This window comes from Onychomys torridus, chromosome 21 (assembly GCF_903995425.1).
Source record: "Onychomys torridus chromosome 21, mOncTor1.1, whole genome shotgun sequence".
Classification (NCBI taxonomy): domain Eukaryota; kingdom Metazoa; phylum Chordata; class Mammalia; order Rodentia; family Cricetidae; genus Onychomys; species Onychomys torridus.
Genome location: NC_050463.1, coordinates 3,495,873 through 3,504,672, shown reverse-complemented (window position 1 = coordinate 3,504,672; position 8,800 = coordinate 3,495,873).

The following is an 8,800-nucleotide window of genomic DNA, read 5'->3' as shown; positions in this document are numbered from 1 at the left end:
TTATGGAAGATAGCTCAGCAATTAAGCACACTTGCTGTTCTTCCAAAGGACACAGTTTCAATTCCCAGCACCAACATAGAAGTTAACAACTATCTGTAAGTCCTTTTCCAGGGTATCCAACACACACACACACACACACACACACACACACACACACACACACACACAAATACATACATACATACATATAAAACACCTATACAAGTAAAACTACTAAATTATTAGAAAGAAGAGAATACTTCACATTATGGAAATTTCCTGAACACAATCTGGACTCATCTCTACTCAACTAAATCTTTTGCTGTCTTCATTCACATCAAGAGAACAGTTTCCAATTACAATAAAAAGGAAAGTGTGCAGTCCATTCATAGAGGGACAGAATTACATTCAATCCTTCAATGATGATATAATGTGGAATTTCACCCTCTCCAAGTGATAGAAGACAGAAAGAGTAATGGCACATCTTTATGTTCTACATTATGACATATTTAAGAGTTGGGGGGTTGACTCAGTAGTAAAGCTGTTGTTAAGTACCCATTTGGTTTCTAACACCCACTTCAGATGGCTCAGAAGTACCTGTGAATCTTAGTCCAAGAGATATGAAGCATTCTTTGGGATTCCTTGAGCACCAGGTATTCAAGTGTTGCAAATACAGATATATATGTTTGTATGTATGACTCTGTATTTTGTTTTTGTTTTTGTTTTTCAAGACAGTGTTTCTCTGTGTAGCTTTGCACATTTCCTGGAACTCACTTGGGAGACCACGCTGACCTCGAACTCACAGAGATCCACCTGGCTCTCTGCCTCCTGAGTGCTGGGATTAAAGGCGTGTGCCACCACTGCCCAGCGACTCCATATTTTTTCAAAAGAGCTTTCTTCATGTATGTGTTATATTTCTCCTAAAAATAAAAATAAATTTAATTTAGATGTGTTGTCAGAACATGGTACTGAAAGGAGTTATTTTGAATTCTATATGCTTATGTTACCACTCCAAGAAATCAAGACAAGAGTCTTGTGGTTTCAGTTTCTTCAAAACATGAAATTGTTTTTGAAACATGATTTTGTGCTCCTCCCAGTTCTAAGAGATAGGTGTGAGTTAACTTCAGATTACTCATTATTGCTTGGTTTTGTTAGTGAATTAAATGTTTGAACTATCCTTTATATGTCTGTATGGAAAAAACATGTTTTTGTCACTAGTGACTGGTTTTATATATATATATATATATATATATATATATATATATATATATATATATATATATATATACCTTAAATTTTGAGAACATTACTCATGAGACCTTTCTTAACCTGCAGAGTATAAATTGTCTGTAGCATTGAATAAAGTTGGCTATTGTATGAAACTTTAGTCCTCATTATTTTATAGCCCCATTTTCCCAGATCCCACCACCTCTGGAGTGGTAAAAGTGGCACTTAACAAAAACTGCTAGTTGGCTACAAGGTTAAGAAATTGATGACCCTCAGAGAAGGAGGTGAGTGAGAATGATGCAGCAGAAACTGGGGAAGGTTTTGCCTTATGTTGAGCTGGAACATTATCTTTTGAAAGAAAGGAAGAGCACATTCTTTCACAGTGTATCTCAATTCTTCAAGTGGTATGGGGTACTGTACATAGAGCATGTTGGCAGGAGTGTTGATGTTCCTGGTCTGGAGAAGTAAAAATAGGGCAGATTCATGCATCAGGTTGCTTATTTCCTTCTGTGATAAAAACAGGCAGGCCAGAGTATGTGCAAGGATGAGTAATAAAGAAAAGAAATCTGGTGATTTTAATTAGATGTACTAGTTCCTGTAGTAATAGGAAACACAGCAAGAAGTATAGATAAAATTAAAGCAGTTTCTATTGCTTTAAATATTCCTAAAACATAAGCAAAATCTGAAACAATAATTAAAGGTTTATAAATTTACTATACACATGAATAAAAACAGCTAGTTCCATCTCTTGAGGTCAGGAAAAAGAAGTATTAATAGATTAATGAATATCTGAACTATTAATCCTTATAAATCATTAGATGAACCACCAATAAAATAAGTTTCTGCCTGTAATGGGAGGAGGATGGACAATTTTTGTTATCACAAATTCAGATCCTATGAGAAAACCCATATCTTGCCAGCAGGATAATGATTTCCTAACTTTCCATACTAATCTGCAAGTGATTGGAAAGTCCACATAATTCTCTAACATACCTAAACACTGATTGTTAGACAAGAATAATATAATACAGCAACAACCAAATCCATATAATTGTGGATATCAGGTCCTCTCTGATCTACTAATTGAGCAAGGAGCCGGTAGTATTTTTAAACTATTATAGTATAAATAAATCCATTCTAAGGATTTACTCTCTTTGCTATACTAAGTATATGAGACAACTTAGTGAGGAAAATAAGTTTAAAGAGAGCCAAGGATCCTCAAGAAACATAAATGCCTCTTTTAGTCTGAACTCAAAAAGCTGTAGTTCTTACTTTGCCTTTGGAGGTAATATTTAAGGATTATCCAACATTGGTTCTCATTCTATAGGTTTAAATAGAACACCTAGTGCATCATTAGGTCCTCCTCCTAATGGCATATATAGCCAATTAATACCCTTTAACAATTTCTGAAAGTCATAAGTGTTTTTAAGTTGTCTTGTCTTGTGGACATTTTTGTGTTTGTGTGGTTTAACAGTTGTTATAGTTAGCAGTTTTCCTAAATACTGCAGTGTCTGATCTTTGTACCATTTTGGTACAAAAGTCCATTTTTTTTGTTTTTGTTTTGTTTTGTTTTGTTTTGTTTTGTTTTTGCATATCTTGACTGATATCATACATGAATTGTAACTCTTCTTCTTTGGAGCAGACCAATAGGACATAATCTATATATTGAATAATATAAGACTAAGGGAAGGCCTGCTTTACCAGCTCTGAAACCTTTCCTATATAGTATTGACAACTTGTAGGGGACTTTCATGCTTCCGGAAAATACAGCCCATTGATATTCAAGCAGAGGTACTTTATGATTAAGTGAGGGAACAGAAAAGGTAAAAAACACATTATCAGGATGAATACATATACATTAATAGCACTCTTTTAAATTCAAAACTATTGAAGGCCAATCTTTAGGAATACCTGTCAGCCTGAGTAAACCTACTGTAGAGAGCTGCGTGTAGCCGCACCTTAAAGATGGCGCTGGCTTCCTCCCTCTGCCTTCTTGACGGCAAGTACTCTTTGTGGTAAACAGCTCCTTATTTGGCTATGGCTGGATTTGTGTGCCGCTTGCATATGTGTGGACCTATGGATAGTGCCCACATGGCTGTCTGGGGTTGGTAGCCCAGACCTACTTAAGGGCTGGGAGAGGCTTGCCCGGGGAGAGACATCACTACTAACAAGGTCCTGAATAAACTGCTTAAAGAAGAGCTCCGGTGTTGCGTCACCCTTGCTGGTCGAGGCAGTCACAACAAGTGGTGGCCCGTACGGGGAACTACCACGTCTCTCCGTGGGGCTCAGAACTTTCTCCAGTCAGGGGGTATACCAGTAAGTCCTCAGGTAAATTGGGGATCCGTGACAAAAGCGCATTTTTTGCTCTCACCTGTAGATAAAGGGGGAGCGGGACAGTAGAGCCGCGACCATAGCGGACGGGTAATCAGAAAAACAAAATAAGGAAGTGAAACCGGAAGGCTGGGGCTGTTCGGTAAAGGCTCCAAGAAACCTCTCAAATTGAGGAAGAAAGGATATACCAAGATGGACGTTTCCTCTTCGCACCCAATTTTTCTGGCTCTTAATGAGCTGCTTCTCTCTAAGAAATTGAAGATAAGGAAAAGCACCCTAGAAAGGTTTCTGGAAGAGTGTGATGTTGTTGCTCCTAGTTTGCAATTTCGGGAAGTCTTACAGTGTCTTCCTGGGAGAAATTGGGAAGAGACCTAGACTTCGCCGCAGAGCAAGGCACACTTAAGCATGGGGTTAGACCAGTCTGGAAATTAATAAGAGGGTGTTTAGAAGATTAGAGATGCAGTGAGGCAGTTGAGAATGGCCAAACTGCTCTGGAAATACTGCAGGAAGAAAGAGCTGAAAAGGCAACCTCAGAGAAAGCAGTACCTGAAAAGGCAGGGCAAATAAAAAATAAAGAGGCAACAGATGAGAAAAAATATACAAGATTATATCCTAGCCTTTCTGAGTTGGAAGACTCGTGTGCTTCCGATCTCTCTGACTCTGTCTTGGATGATGAGGATGTTGAATCCGTTTGTGAGTCATTGCAACGAGTGAAGGTTAGAAAGAAAAGAAAAGAGAGAAGAGGATCCAAACAGTTAGAAAAGGGCCATGAGAGCGTGGTCCCTTCTGCTCCCCCTCCGTATCCTGGAGCAATGGGGGCAGAGGGCGGAGTGTCTTTTAATCTTAGAGTATGGACAGAAGTTAGAACAGAAATGCAAGTTGCATTCCAAGTATTTCAGAATCCTCAGAATCAGAGATATCATGAACCTCTAGATTTCAAGATTATTAAATCATTAGCAGAATCTGTCCGGACATATGGTATTACAGCTTCCTTTACAGTAGCTCAGTTGGAAGCTCTGCATAGATATGCTATGACTCCATCAGACTGGATGAACCTTGCACAAGCCTGTTTAAGTTCTGGTCAGTATTAGATTGGAAAGCCTTTCTGATAGAGTTCGCTAGTGAACAGGCTACAGCTAACAGGGCTGCTGGTGGAAGCCAAGCTGCTTGGGATATGGATATGTTGCTTGGACAAGGTAGATTTGCAAATCAGCAAAATGGGTATCCTATCCAGGTTTATGAGCAAATTAACAACATTGCTACCAGAGCTTGGAAGGCATTACCCAATAGAGGAGAAGTTAGTGGTAATCTCACTAAAATTGTCCAAGGACCCATGGAACCCTCCTCAGACTTCGTAGCTTGCCTAGTGGATGCAGCTGGAAAGATATTTGGTGATCCTGATACAGCCATGCCACTAATTAAGCAGTTGGTTTATGAGCAGTGCACTAAGGAATGTAGAGCTACCATTACACCTTACAAAACTAAAGGATTGGAGGTTTGGATGAAAGTGTGCAGGGAATTAGGGGGACCATTAACCAATGCTGGGCTGGCTGCTGCAGTTTTACAAATTAGTCAGAAGAGGGCAGGCAGCACTGGGACTTGCTTCCGATGTGGTAAAATGGGGCATATGAGACATAGCTGCCCCCAAGGAGGAAGTAATCAAGGGGGAAGTAACCAGAGACCAGGGAGTGACCAACGCCCTGTCCCAGGACTGTGTCCTAAGTGTAAGAAAGGAAAACATTGGGCGAGTGAATGCAGGCCAATCAAAGACATTAATGGACAGCCTCTGAGGAATAATACTCCTCCAAAAAATGGACAGCGGGGCCCCCGGCCTCAGGGCCCACAAATATATGGGGCAATGGAGGATCAGAGACAGGAAGGGAATCAAGAGCAGTGGCCGACCCTCAGACATCCCAAACACCAAGGTGAGCCACTGCAGGTTCAGCAGGATTGGACCTCCATGCCACCACCAGACTCATATTAACCCCACAAATGGGGGGTGTAAGTAGTAGAGTCTGATTTTCAAGGCCCCCTTGACCCTGGGACAGTGGAATTGTTAATAGGGAGATCATCTACAACATTAAGGGGATTGCGAATCCATCCTGGGATATTGACTCAGATTATACAGGTATAGTTAAAATCATGGTTGAATCACCAAAAGGAATCACTGCCATTTCCCTGGGAGACAGAATTGCACAACTTATCCTGTTACCCAGCTTACATGATTCTCACCCAGCCTATGACAAAGAAAGAGGAAGTAACGGATTCGGATCCTCAGGCACAGATTTAACATTTTTATCTTTAGACTTAGATCAGAGGACCCACATTACAGTTAACCATTAATGGCACCAAGATAATGGGACTTGTGGATACTGGGGCAGATTGCAGTATCATAGCTAGCAAAGATTGGCCTCGAGGTTGGCCTATACAGGCTTCCTCACAAACATTGCAGGGATCGGGTTATGCTAGTGCTCCTAATATTAGTGCAAATTTGTTGAATTGGCAAGATTCAGAAGGTCACTATGGCATTATGCAACCCTATGTTCTTGAACTTCCAGTGTCCCTTTGGGGGGAGGGATCTTATGAAATCCATGGGCTTTCAATTGAGTAATGAATATTCCAAAGAATCTAAAAATATCATGAAAAATATGGGGTGTCATCCTAATTTTGGCTTGGGAAAATTTTTACAAGGCAGAAAGGAGCCGATACAAGTAGTACCTAGGAAACCCAAACAAGGATTGGGTTTTTCCTAGGGGCCGCTGAGGAGGGTATTCCCATATCCTGGATAACGGAGGAGCCAGTCTGGGTTCCTCAGTGGCCACTTTCCTCCGAGAAATTACATGCTGCATATCAATTAGTGAAAGAGCAATTGGAGGAAGGGCACATTAAACCCTCCCTTTCTTCCTGGAATACACCCATATTTGTCATCAAGAAGAAATCAGGAAAATGGAGATTGTTACATGATCTTAGAGCTATAAATGAGCAAATGAGAATTATGGGACCCATACAATGTGGTCTTCCATTGCTGTCAGCCTTGCCTAAAAATTGGCCTATTATTGTGGTAGATATTAAGGACTGCTTCTTTTCCATTCTGCTGAATAGCAAAGACAGTGAGAGATTCACTTTCACTTTACCATCCATTAATGGTGAGGAACCTGATAAAAGATATCAATGGGTTGTATTGCCACAAGGCATTGCCAATAGTCCTACTATGTGTCAACTGTTTGTAGCAACTGCTTTAGAACCCTTGAGAGCACGTTTTCCTGGCCTGAGATGCCTCCATTATATGGATGATATACTGTTAGCAGCTAAGGAGGAGAGCATTCTTCAAGCAGCATATAGCTCACTTGTGGAACTGCTAAAGCAAAAGGGACTCTGTATCGCCCCTGAGAAGGTGCAACAGAGCAAAGTTGTCAATTATCTTGGCTCTAAAATAACTAATTATCATATCATGCCACAAAAGGTAGAATTAAGGAAGGATCATCTTTGCACATTGAATGATTTTCAGAAATTATTCAGATATAAATTGGATAAAAGGAAGTTTAGGAATGGCCAATTATGAATTAAAACCATTATATGATATTCTAATTGGAGATGCAGCCTTGGATTCACCAAGGTAACTAACCAATGAAGCCTGAGAAGCCTTAACAAAATTAGAGGATAGGTTACAAAGGGCTTTTCTTCAAAGAGTGCAAAATAATGATGATATTACCCTGTGCATTCTGTCTACCCAATTACAACCTATGGGGATTTTATGGCAAAAAGGACCCTTATTATGGATTTATGCTAAAATCTCACCTGCAAAATCAATTGAGTATTATCCTACTGCTGTAGCATTACTTGCACAGCAGGATATTCAGCAGTGTTTACAATATTTTGGAACATCACCACAAACGCTAGTTGTTCCTTATGATTCTACTCAAGTCAAGATATTATGTGCTGCCATAGATGATTGGGCAATACTGTGTTGTACCTATCCAGGACACATAGATTGCCATTATCCTAAACATCCACTATTAACTTTCTTTAAAGAACATCCTGTAGTTTTCCCTAAGGTAACTGCTTCCCAGCCCATTCCAGGAGCCAGTGTTATATTTACAGATGGGTCTAAGACAGGCTGTGGTGCTTATATGGTGGATTCTACTGAACCAGTAAAGCATCAGTTCTTGCCAGGTGCACCCCAACAGGTGGAGCTTACAATAGTTCTTGAAGTTTTTAAGGCTTGTCCATTTGCATTTAATTTAGTGTCAGATTCTAGTTATGTTGTTAATGCCTTGAAAAGCCTTGAATGTGCAGGGCCCATCAAATCTTCTAGCCCTGTTAGCTCATTGTTTGGCCAATTACAGAAACTGATCTGGCAACGTAAGAATCCCTTTTTTGTGCAACACATCCGAGCACATACCAGTCTGCCAGGTCCATTGGCTAAAGGCAATGACATAGTGGACCAGTGTACTAGACAGGAATGGATGTTTGTGGCTTCTGCCATACAACGAGCACATGCTTTCCACAAAGAATTTCATGTTAATGCAAGGACATTACAACAAAAGTTTTCTATCTCACGTGCTGATGCATGAAAGGTGGTACTAGATTGTCCCCAATGTGTCATTTTTCATCATCCTTCTAGATTAGGAGTTAACCCTCGTGGTCTGCTCCCCCTAAAAATATGGCAAATGGATGTTACACACATCTCTGAATTTGGACGTGTCAAATACGTACATGTATCTGTTGATACCTGCTCTGGAATCATTCACGCCACCCCAATGGCAGGAGAGAAAGCCTCTCATGTTATTGCTCATTGCTTAGAAGCTTGGGCAGCATGGGGTAAGCCTCAACAGTTAAAAACAGACAATGGTCTTCCATATACCGGACAGAAGTTCGCTTCCTTCTGTCAACAGATGAATGTGCAACTTGTACATGGCCTACCATATAATCCACAAGGTCAAGGCATTGTGGAGCGTGCTCATTGCTCCTTGAAGGAATTGCTTCAAAAACAAAAAGGGGGAATAGGCTATGGCCGTACCCCTAAGGACAGACTCTCTCTTGCATTATTTACTCTGAATTTTTTGAATTTGGATGCTTCCAATTGTTCTGCTGAAGACAGGCATCATGGTCAGCACAGTCCTTCTAAAGGAATGGTGAAATGGAAAGATGCCTTGACAGGTGTTTGGCATGGACCTGATCCCGTGCTGACATAGGCACGAGGTTCTGTTTGTGTTTTCCCACAGGATCAGCAAGACCCAGTGTGGGTTCCTGAGTGCCTCGT